Here is a 12,826-nt window from a genome sequence, read left to right on the forward strand (position 1 = left end):
TAATAATAATAATGATGATGCCAAAACTTATCTCCCTCTCTCAAAGTATAAAACAAAGGGCTGTATGAGAAAGCAGAACTTCTGTGACATCTTCCAACTTTACAATCCAGTACAAATTCAGTGAGTTTTTCTATATAAAAATGCAGCATATTTTTTCTAGTGTTGAAGTAGACTTTCCCTTATTTCTCTACAGCTAATGTCTGTGTATAAAGGTGGTTTTATTCAGAGTATACTAGCATGCATATGTTTCCAAGTCTCACTTTCCATTCTCCAGGGACTGAATTTAACCCTTTATTTCAAAAACTTTGAGTTTTCAAAAGTAAGAAATAATGTCCCGCTGTTTTTATCTATGAACTGACAATATATTATAAACATCCCTTCTCATCAGCTCATGTGATTTAAAGGTCTTTTTTTTGCATCTAAATGAAATCGCACACCTTCACTAGTCTAATGGTCAAGTAGCCTGCAGTTCCRCTCACTTTGGGGGTGTTTTCTTTATGAAACATTTCATTGATCCAGACTCCCTGGTTTGTCACCTCTTTGGAGGAGGGTCAGCTATTAAAGATTTCAGACCCCCTGTTCTCCTACAGATGCCTTTCCGTGGGCTTTTGAAAGAGGACAATGATAGAAGACGTGCTCCTTTGTCCGTCTCACTGAAAGGTCCAAAATTATTTCCTCCAGTCTTTCTCTTTTAAAGGAGTATCAGAGACTCAGATTTTGAATCAGATGCTACAGGTAAGGTTTCTTCTGACTATTTCTGCTTAGACCTCAGAATCTGTTCTGTAGATTTTGTCTCTTGCCAACTCCAAAGATGTTTTCTCCCACTATTGCTACCAACAGCTCATTCATTTTTTAAAATACTCACTGTATATTGAAAACAGTCAGGATGTGATATTAAAAATATCATTCTGAACAACAGTGAATTAGTTTATTAATGAAAGACAAAGACGGCACTTGCACAAAGGCATGTTTCTGTTTTGAAAAGCAAAGTTATATGGGTATCTCACAACTGAGTTCCTTCCTGAAAAATGTGCTCAAAGATTTATATCCCAACTGGTTAAAAGCTCTAGTGGAAAACTCAACACTTTTTTCATTCTCATTTTGACTAATCCTCTTATTTTCGCTATGATGAGTGCATTGCAACCAAACAGTTTGCTGTGGTAACTCCGGCCTCATACAGCTGGTCTAGTACTTTTTCAGAATCACATTAAAGGCTGTGGAAGTTGGCAAATATCAAAACTAGCCTGGCATAGATGAAATGCATTACGAATGTGAATTAGTCAAGAAAATAGCAGGCCTACACAGTACACAAAATGGCCTAATATTTGTGGTATAGCATATCTTCACTTTTTTCTTTGTACATACTAGATTGTCATCCTCACAATTTTGTCCATTTCAGCCATCTGATGTTAGATAAGATTACTTATAATTACTCAAGATAGATATGAAAACTCTGCCAACCTTATTAGCTAGATTGTTATGTTCCAGGGGTCTTGGTTGCATCTAGACATACCTTCTGAAGAAAGGCAGAGTGCGTTTGAGGGTTCCCAATCATCCAGGCTAACACATCTCTAAATAACACTGTTTCCCATGCAGGATACACACGTCTTTCTTACCCTTTTCTTTCTTACCCACAGAAGCACAGCCTCTCATGACATATAGTTATATATCAATGGACGAAAATATGGTGGATGACTGACTACAGTATTTTCTCTCAGCCCTGAAACTTAGCTCTTCCCACTTACTCTTATTTAAGGAAGTTTAATGACTAGTATATATAAATTACTGCACTGCAGCAATATTCTAGTCTTGAAATAAAAGGCAATTTGTCCTTAATCAACAGATTATTTAATTTCAGTGGTYCCCAACATTTGGGGTAACATACAACAAAATCAGTATTAGGACACTGTAAAGTTACAGGTTTGTTTTCATGAACAGGCTGTTAAAGAGTGCAAATGTGACTCTGAGGCCAGTTCTTGTCAACATACAAAATTCAACTTTTTATTATAAAATAAAAATTTAGAGCAAAGTTTAATTTAAAAACAAATATGATATATGATGTTATTAAACCTGAAAAGAGAAATAGAGTGTATCTTCAAATACATGTGTGTGTATATATATATATGTATGCATATATAGAGAGTTTATGTCTATAGTCTTTTCAGTGAACAATCTGCCAGTCTGTGACAAGTTATTAATTATAAATAGATCTTAACCAAAGGATGTATGTTCTGTCTAGTTTTAAAAGCATATGAGGTTCAGATATTTATGGGCAGAAGTTTCCACAGTATGGGTAAGCAAGAGAAAGCACTTTCAGCCCGGGACTTGACACTTGCGATATGCATGTATGTCTCAGTTACAGAGTACTCAGAGGGGGGAGGCATGCAGAGAGAGAATATTTTATAAGTCGATATCAGTAAACTTCAAAAGGAGGCCCAATGATGGAAGGGAAAGCCATTCATAAGGTACAGTGAGCAAAAGCACACCTTTTAACGCTTGGCAAGCAAAAGCCAGAATGTGATAGATGCTGTAATTCAGAACCAGAGGCCAATGCAGCAGAGATAGAGCTGTAGTGATGTACTGCCTGTTTGTGCTGCCAAGGTCTCTGTGAATAAGATGAAGTTTGAAGATCATGTTTCTAGGAGATAGTTCAGCAATCAGTTCTGGATCCTAGGCCAGATTAAACTGCCAAATAAGAAAGTGATCTCTAGGACATTTTAATTTGAGTTTATTCTGTGCAACACCTTAATGCAATTCAATTTTTATTTTTATTTTATGTTTTTTCGGGATGCAGAAGCTCTCCTTTGCTCCTTGAAACACTTACTGTGAAATATTGTTTTTCTGAATGTCCCCCAGGGCAAGTTACAGGTTGATTTAAAGGCATATGATTAAGAAGAACACAGTCCAGAAGAAAAGCTAGTTATGTGCAGTGTAGGGAGTGAATCAGGTAAATGTCCCATTACGTGACATTACCAATAGCAGAAAGCCACAAAAGAGCAAGGTATTCTAAAGTTTCTAAATAAAATGAGTAGGCTCTAGCTGCAAATTTACCTACCGATGTTAGAAGAAATCACAAAATATGTCAGGCATTTTCAGGGGTATATGCACTCTAGTCCAGTAGGAACCTTGATATCAATCATCCATAAGAGGCTGGATTCAAATCATTCTCCCTGCATGGATGTTTTAAGCTATTTTGCCTATTAAAAGTTTCTTAGTGCAGGAGGTTCACTGTTGCTTTAGGTCTGAAGCATTCTGTATATCACTGAATATAAACACAGAGGGTCATCACCTTTAATAAGTACGGTATCTTTGAATTCTCCTAAAAAACATTTCATATAGCATTACAGAAAGGAATTTACTTGTTTGGTTTTTGCTTCATCCACCTTCTCATTTGTACTCAGGGTAGAAGTCATATCATCTGATGGTATTTGATGACATCATGATATAAAGTGGAGCAGATCAACAAGAGATTCATCCCCTTCCAAGATAGGTGGGATGAATCATGCTCTGGAGGTGTCTCTCTCTCTTCACTGACTATAAAAGCAGTTGAGATAACTGGCTTAGCCAAGATGCCTAATTTTTAAATGATTAATGTTAAATGAGGTGAATCTTACCTTAAGAGGGTGTTTTTAAGGGCAGCCAGTGTGTACACAAATGTAATTAGTATTGCCATTATGGAAGTTCTCCATTTAATCAGAGGGATTCAAATGTGATGCTTTTCAATGATAATCAGCATACCAAAATACCTTTTTAGTGTGTCGGATATTCATGGCATGGAAGTACAGATCAKGAGCCAGTGGCTTTTCTTTCAACATCTTATTTATAGATGCAAAGATCCTCTTGTTCTGCTGTTCCGCTTCTTATTGTGATGTCTTAACTGTAGTCATCAGTAGGTCTCCTGTGCTGCACTCCCATATCCAGGACTGCTTTGCAGTTCCAAAAACACAGCTTTGAAGAAAGTAAATTGCTATATTCTGCATCTGAGTTAGAAAAGGCGCTCCACTATTATGAGCAAAGTGATTCGTTCATCCTCTCTTCAACTTAATGCACTGAAGTGGTTGCTGTAAAAATGGCCTAGTGTGAGGGCATTTTGAGGAAAATGGATAAATAAACAACTTTCACTGAAAACAACCTAAAATTCATAATAGTACCAAATATTGGCAAGCACCAGGCTTGTTTGGACCCAAGAGGATTCCAGTTTGCCCATATTCTATGGTGTAAACTGTACATCAGCTGATCAGAATACCCCTACTAAGTTCTCCATCTGTTTATTTTACTGAGGGCAAATCAAGTACACGCATATTTAAGAATTAAGAAGGCATTCATTTTTCTTTTGATTCAATTTATTCTATTACTGAATAGTGCCAAAGGTAATGTTGAAGTGATCAGGTTAAAATTTATGTGAGCTAAAACAAAGAGGTGGCTTAATTGAATAAGCACACTTAACTCATTAACCCTGTGCCACTGGGAGTAATCAGCATGAACCCAGAGCTGCTAATAATCACAAAGGTAGCAAAGTTCTGCTTCGCACTCCTGCATAGAAAAGGAGAGAGGTAAAAACAGGTAGAGGAAAAAATTTAGGGTGTCTGGAAGTGTTCTTGGAGTAAGAAGGAAGACAAGGGCACAATATGAACTTATTAGTGTTTGGTTTACCAACAGAAAATCTTGCATTATGATAAAGCTATTTTTTTCTCTCCCACGCTGAATACGAGTTATTAGTTAGGAAGTGAAGCAGACAGCTGCTGCTTTCATTGCCATGAGTTATGGGAATGTGAGAAAGGTTGTCTAGTTTCAAACAAGAATTAAGAAATACAGTAGATCATAGACCAATGACTCCATTTGACCTGGCTTAATATAAAAAGGCCCTGGAAAAGGGTGGTATGACAAAAGTCTCAGTTTCCACTATTGCTCAGAAAGCAGAGAGGTGGGGGCTGAGGGGACAGAGGATCATTTTTAAATATTCGGAATTCTCAAGAAGGTGTTTATTGAGCTCTGAATGGGTCTGAAGCATTTATTGCCTGTCATTGGTCAGATCTGCTCATTTAAGTCCCAGGAGACCCAAACCAGTCCCTAATCATTCCAAGGTAGAGAAGGCATTACAAAGATCATTCTGCATGTTAAATATGGACAGGTCATTTCATGGCACATTTCATAAGCTCTCCATAGCAGATAAAGTGTCTATAGGTATATATCTATAGTTTCTAAAATAGTTTGGGAGCATTGAGAGGGAAGACACTATTTCAAGGATGCATTTGAATATCTACTACAGTTAGAGAATGATGCTTAATGCCTGCCATAACATCATTATCTCCTCACTGTCCCAGGACCTATATGAGACCAGTGCTCACGTGCAGAGTCTCTGGCTCAGCTAAATCTAGACAAGATGGTAGTGATGTTATTGGAAAAAGGAAATACTTGCCAAAACCATGTGACTACAGTCAGGTTAAAGTTTCTGCCTTCAAATTCTTCACTTGTAATTTACAGGCCTCAGTAACTCATGCGCTCAGGACCTCCACATGTGTASTGTACACAGGAGTAGGCCATACAAATCCTAGGTGAAATAATTCCTGCTGTTTTGTCATTAAATAGCATGTGAAATTCTGTATTCTGGGATAATTAGTGCTGGTTGTTAATTTACTAATTACACATTTTATCCCATAACATTTGATTGAATCAAATGCAGTCTCTGGGAAGCAGTTTTGATAAACAATTTGACTTGAAAACATTCTGGGAAATGGTTTTGAAGTTACCAAAATTTCTTATTTTCAAAGAGAAAAATTCTAGTTTCCAAGAATATATGCTTAGAAAAATAGTAAGAATTATAAAATTATTTCAAATCAAGATTAATCAAGATTAGACATTTCACATTTTGCAAATGAAGCACTATATCTGAACAAATTCATTTTTTGCAGATATTTTTTAACAAAAATCACCATGATTTTGAGTTTTCATTCAGAGTCAGGATTGCAAAATCACTACTGAAATCCAGAGCTGCAGCGCTCATGACTCACAAGAGATTGCTCTGTCCAAGATCATAGCTGAGGCACAGTCAGCTATATCTGGACCATCCCTAACAGATACTGTGGTTTAGTCTGAAAGACTTCCAATAGAGGTAATTCTACATCATCAGTAAGTGACTTGTTATGGCATAACACCAGACTGAAGTTTGTTGGATTTTGGGGCTTTCTACCAACGTTAACACCCCATCTCCACTGTTGCAAAAGGAGCTGCTTTATTCTTCCCTGTCTCTAGTTCTAGAGCCACAGCTAATGTAGGCTGAGAGAGTTTCCAGTTAGCAGCAAAGATGCTGCTACCATTGCTGCTGCTGAAGCCCAGGAAAAGGACAGCCTAATAGCCRGCATTTCTGGAAGCTGGGGGTGGGGGTTTACTTTAGGTGGGACATGATCTGTGGAACACAGTGTCTTGTGACTGATTTAAGCTAGGAACTTAGCAGCCAAACTCAGTTAAGGAATTGAACAAATGTATTATGCGCCTTTTCTGCCATCTCTTATCTAAATAAGCCTTGTTCCTTCAAACTTACTTCATGAGTCATTTTTCCTAAAATCTCATTGATATTTATGTGTTAACCTCTGAAATCACTTTAGTATGCCTGCATACTCCTAAAGTCTACATACTTCTGCATACTCCCCAAACTTGAGAAGCTTCACCAACACCAAGTATAATGAAGGAATTATCTTTCATGTCCTATATAAAGATCTCTTTGCAAYATTATATTATTAATTTGTGCTTAGCTTACAATTTTTAAATACCATAAGAATATTCAGGAATGAAAAAATAATTTCCTACACAACTTCAGTCTGAATATTCAAAGCTTTCAGCTGGTAGAACACGGCTTGATTAAAGACAGCTTTTCCCGCATTGAACATGACCTTCCATGACAGAATTGCACCTTTGGAGTAATGGACGAGGAACAGCAAGGATAAGACTGATGAGTTCAGGAAACAGAGATCACTTGATAAGTGGCCCTTGAATTCCCATCCTCTCTGCTGAGATCGGTCTCAAATCACATTGTCTTCAAAACGGAAGTCCATTCTGTTCACAGTAACTTATTAATAATGACAGTTAAAAAATATTACATTTAAATAATACTTGAGACATACGCCACTGAGAAAGGGAGATAGATTGCAGTAGGGACCCATGGTAATTTCAAAAGGTCCCCAGGAAGCTGCGTTCTCTAAAGTGGTTAAATGCATATATGTTTAGACCAATTAGATGCAGAACACTGTGTCTTGGATGTTGCAGTATTCCATATTTTGGAGAATGGCTGACAAGCTAGAAATAAGCCCAAACTTAGGGGAAAAAAAATTGCACCTGCTTCTTTAAAGGATTTCAGACTTCATACRGAATATGTATAGTACTTTTAATGCTCATTAGCAGCTGAAAATATGGAATGTGATAATTCCCTGTTCATTAGGAGATGCACATTACCAGCAAGCTAAGAGCCAGATTTTCAGATGCTGTATCTAAATGAATTAATGCATGTCTGCAAACTGAGTCTGGGTAGGCACAGTTGCATTTTAAAATTTTAAAGGAGAACATGCTATTATTTATTTAGTATTTTAATACTGAAAAATGCCAAATACATCTTTCAATAAAACTATTTTTTACTTTAAGACTAGCATGTTTAAAGAGAGTCAGCTGTGGCCAGTGTCAGTAAGAGTGCTAATAGGATGGCTGACAGCTCCTGTGGAACCTTTTCAGGGCAGCTGCATTACTGGTTCGTGAAGCATTCCCTCAAATATTATGAGTGACAACAAACCTGGAAATGGTGCAAGAAAGGCGCTTCCAATCTGTGAAGACAGCTCATGTTTGAATTCTCCCACACCAGACCATTATGCAATCAAGCAGCACTCCAGCTGTACTGTAATGGTGTGTCACGTAGCTGCATTGTCTTGCTGGGAAGGGAGTTACATTGCTTCTTACGACCAAAATAAACTGCCTTGAAACTGTGGGATGTTTGTTTTGTAATTGGCACATGTTAAGCCAGCACCTAGTGGGTTAATAGTTTTTTTTAGTTTATGTGTCTTTGGGCTAAACTGGACTTACTGAATAGAAATACCCAGAGGTCAAATCTGAGTTAGTTTCTCAATTTACTTCAATTAATTCTAATATTAAAGTGGTAACAGACTGTACTGAGCTTTCAAGGGAACTGCAGGCATACTGCTGTGTAGTTGCTCTTAGTGCTGGCTGAATCTCTGGCATTTAATCTTTACTAAGGAAACCCAGGTGGGTGCTTTATGCTTCTCCAGTACTTATCTTGCTTCTACCACTCTTCTGCTTTCCTTGCAAAAAAACTTTTTAATGCCATATAACCCACCTGGTTTGTGAGCCAGTAGTGGGAATACCGTTTTCCTCATATGGGATGCCAGAACTGCAGCATTAAAGCAAGCCCTGAATTGGTGTGGTGTGGTGGTGTAGCACGCTAACGGAACTTTAGGAGGATTTGTGCCACCTATCAGTCCACATTACACAAGTGCCCTTAGGCACTTAAGCAAGGCAAATATGTTAGGCGTTGAATCTATTTACCTCAGATTCCCTTTGGAGTTGGTGAGAGAGCGATGCACCTCAGAAGGTGATCAGACCTTGGGACATAGCTATCCTATTCCACCCACTGCCATGCCTCAGTGCTCCAGCTCTGCACCAGGCCAACAGCAGGAATCACACTCAATTTATTCCCAGGGCATGCCGTAACTCAGGTTTCAAAACTGGACCAGATCTGATCAGTCCCAAGGACCCACAGCACTCCTGCAGCTCAGCAGCTCATATGCACAATTACATTTTCCTACCTTCTTCCACTTCCACCAGCACTTGTAGTATCCAGTATCAAGGGTCTTTATGGAAATGCCATCTTCTCAACTGGTCACATTTGATCACCATGGTGACAATGGGAGAGGGAGACTATACATAGTGCCATGGTCCGTCCATGTGGCAGATATACTTGCCCTTGAATAAGGCTCAGTACACAAAGGCTACCCACAGAATCACAGGATCGCACAGAATGGTCAAGATTGGAAGGGACCATCCATCTCCCCTGCTCAAAGCAGGGTCAACTAGAGCAGGTTGCCTAGAACTGAGCCTGGTCGGTTTTTGAATATCTGAAAGGATGGAAACTCCACAACCTCTTTGTGCAGCCTGATAGAATGTTTGATTTCCCTCATAGTAAAAAAGGTTTTTTTCTTATGTTTAAATGGAATCTTCTGTATTTCAATTTGTGCCTGGGATTTTCACCATATTACCCCAACTCAGTTGCCCCAGATGATGCTTTTTTGGGCAATAATGCCCATGGGAAATGAATTTAGCCTCAGGTTTATCCATGAGTCCCTCTTCATACAGCTTTTTTAATACAGTTCTTTTGACTGGGGCTGATTGCTTGTTCTGGGGATGGTTGGTTGGTGGTTGACCATCCCATTTAAAATACTGATGTGGACAGCCAGAGTATGTGCATTATGTGCAAAGTAGAAGAGAGGCAGCTGGTTACTGTAGATTTAGTAAGCTAAGTCACAGCTATTATGTTGCTAATATATTTGTGGCAATAGTAGTATCCCTGGCAGATGTTCTCAGGTCTAGAGCTGATTCAGCCTGTGAAGGATTGATCTTCTGGTAAGAGAACTTCTTACCCTATTGCTACAAACATAAGAGGGAAGACAGACAAGCTTCTGTTGATTATTTTTCTTTCTTCCCCATAGAGGCAAAGGTCAGGGTCCTCAATCCCTTCTTCCTATTTTATGTGCTCTTGATTTTTCAATTCCAACAACAAACAGGATCATTATGAGTTGATGATGTATGAATTCTGCTAAATGCAGTGTGGGATGTCACAGAGAAGGAATTCTGTGTCCAAGAGTGAGTTATTTGTATCAAAGGACAGTAGGCCTATGTGCTTTTGTGCTGGAAGCCGAGAAGGTGGTTACTGTGCGGGATCAGAGCCAAGGGTGTGGTGCTGAGCCCTGGCAAGGTTAAATAAGGAGAGAAAGGGTTCTCAGCCTAGAGGATAGGTGTGTGCAAGGGCTTCTGAGAAGCTGTTTGGCATAACTTGGAGGGAGACTTTGAACCATTTCAGGTTGGCAGAGCTTTAATTCAGGAAAGGAATGGAGACAACTGGTAAATGAGTTTGTGGGTGAATAGACGATGTACTGGTGGTAAAAGGGCAATGGTAGACAGATTGGAAGAAGATTGATTGACTAGGGCTTCTTAGAAAAAATGGTAAGAACCATAGCAGAATAATTACTGTTGTCTCACACACTTTTTTGTTCTCAAGCAATCAGTTGTTTCCTCTGCCATTTTCATATCCATTCCCTACCTTTCTTTGGGAAAAAAAGATGCTAACGTCAGGAACTTATAAGGCCTATTTGAAATATACAAATGTGTGTGATTTAATAATCTACTTCAACATCAAATATGTTCCATAGATAGGGAGGAACAGCGCAACCCATAGAATCAAGTGTGATTTACAGCCAATTTAGGGTCACGTCTCCTGAGGGTTCTATTACACTCAGAGAACAATTAAGATGCTTTAAAGATTGTCTGGCTCTTTATTCTTCCAGTAAATTGCTGAAAGGTTCATATAAGGCTGAAGGTGGTTGAATAGACATTTTCAGCTTTCCAAGTTTTTTATTTTCCCTCAGTGGAGGACTGGGGACTAGGAAAAGCCATGGGACCAAAATAACGTGACAAAAGAAAAGAAGAGAAAGGATTTATAAATACCATCAGAAGTGGTGGTTTGCATCAGTGTGTATTAAATAGATAATGTATGGCCTGAGAGGTGACCTTTACAATTCGAAGGCAAGTTATATCTCTGAACTTATTTCCTTAACACAACTTTCTTTGGATTATTTGTATTGAAAGGAACATAGTTAATGCTTTGCAGAAAATAACCAGCTTTTTCTTCTCTTTTCTTCTCTTTTTTTGTACCCAGAAATTCATGAACTGTGTGATTCTAAAAGAAATTTAACTTATTATTTCCCTTTAAAAGTCTTATTCAAAAAGAGAACTTAAAGCATGCAGGTACCTGGATGTGTGTATTCTACATTATTTACTGTCTYTCCTTACCGTTTAACGGTTTGCGTTCTTATTCTTTATTTCTTATCCCTGGTTTGACTTTGAAGGGTAGAAGAAGATGAAGACATTATAAAAAGATTTGCCAGTGATTTTACATATGATCTGGACCCTAGCTGAGTTTGCATTTGTCATTTTCTAGTTGAGAAATGTTCAAGTTTTATGCCTCTGATTGTGTAGTCTTCTTTTTCATGCTAATGTTTTCCAAAAATTTAAATAGAATTTTTTACCTATATGTGAACATAATTTCATTACTAAAAGCAGAGGCACTATTTAGATAATTCTTGTTGTGTTAATGATTGTAATGTTCCTAGAACATGATTTTGGTGTAATTCTTTATTTTTCTGGTCTACAGTCCAAAGCCCAACCCAAACAAAGTGATACATATTTGGATTCATTTTAAATACAGTGTACTGCTGTAACAAATCAAAAGAGGCTGATTGAGGACTGACCTCCTGTAGAAAAGACCTCCAGTAGCCTAGAATCTACCTGCTCACCTGTATGGTGGCATTCTATTGTACATCATAGAGTTAGGGATAAAGGGTCTGGAGCCAAGCAGAATGAGAAATATTTTTCCTAACCTATAACAGATCTTGAGGTCAAAATAAAATTAAACAAGGAATGAAAAATAAAAATGTAGAAAGTGTTCTCAAATCATTTATCTGAAAAYAAATGAGTCAACAATTTCAGAATAATTTTGTTTTGATTTCAGTGTTTTAATTTTATCCTTTTTATATTAAAATAATTAAGATCATAAAACAGAAAAGAATTTCCAAACAGCCCACTTAGGTTTTCATTCAGAAAATACAGAAATGGGAAATTTTGACAATAATTGTACTTTTTTCCAATTTTGAGGTTGGAATAATTCAGGAATAATTCCCCACAAATCCTTTCAGGTTCCACAAATTTTCTGTGGAAATCACACAGGGGACTGCTCTAAGGTATTCTTAGACTAGCATGCAGGTAAAAATTATTGGGCTGAAAAGTTGGCCTAGAACTTTTCTAGGTCTTGGTTAACCCCTTTGAAGAATCTGGACCATGACCTTCAACTTTTCACCATTTTAATACTGTACTATCCAACTCCAAACAGGTTCATACGTTGTCCATATCACTGTCATATCTGAATGTCCTAGAATACTGCATTAAGCAACGTGACTAACATTGTCACATGCAGTTTGTTTTTTCATTCTCTCCCCCAGGGGAGAAACGGGCATGCTGTGTTGTTTTGGTGTGTCATTTTCACACATCCATCATCATGTAATACTCCTCCTTCTATTAGCTAATGCAGCTGTAGCTTTTGTCCTGGGAGGAACAAACTTCTCATGAAACTGATACAGCTCCTGAACTGACCTCATAAAAGCAGGTCACCATCATTAGCCCTCATGTCCCAACCACACTTGTCTCAGCAGCGCCCCTGTCTGAGCAGGCGACAACCCTGAAGTCGCACCTGAAGCTGGCACATTCAGGTGGCATTGCCTTGCAGCACTGCCAAGCCACCAGGCTGATCTAACATAAGTTTATGAGAATCCACTGTGGAGATGGCAGCGTACGAGATGTTCACTAAGTGGCTCTGCACCTAGATTGCTAATGAATTGGCTAAACTATGAAAAGAGCAGCTCTTCTACCACCAGAGCTGCAGCGGTGGCATACACATTATTGCTCCTGTGTCACATCAGGAACTTTCAATGTTGTATCTCATTTGGGGTTAAGCTAATCCCCCTGCTATTCATCTAGGTCACAGGTACACACACTT

This window comes from Apteryx rowi, unplaced genomic scaffold, assembly GCF_003343035.1.
Source record: "Apteryx rowi isolate R43461 unplaced genomic scaffold, aptRow1 scaffold_5, whole genome shotgun sequence".
Classification (NCBI taxonomy): Eukaryota; Metazoa; Chordata; class Aves; order Apterygiformes; family Apterygidae; genus Apteryx; species Apteryx rowi.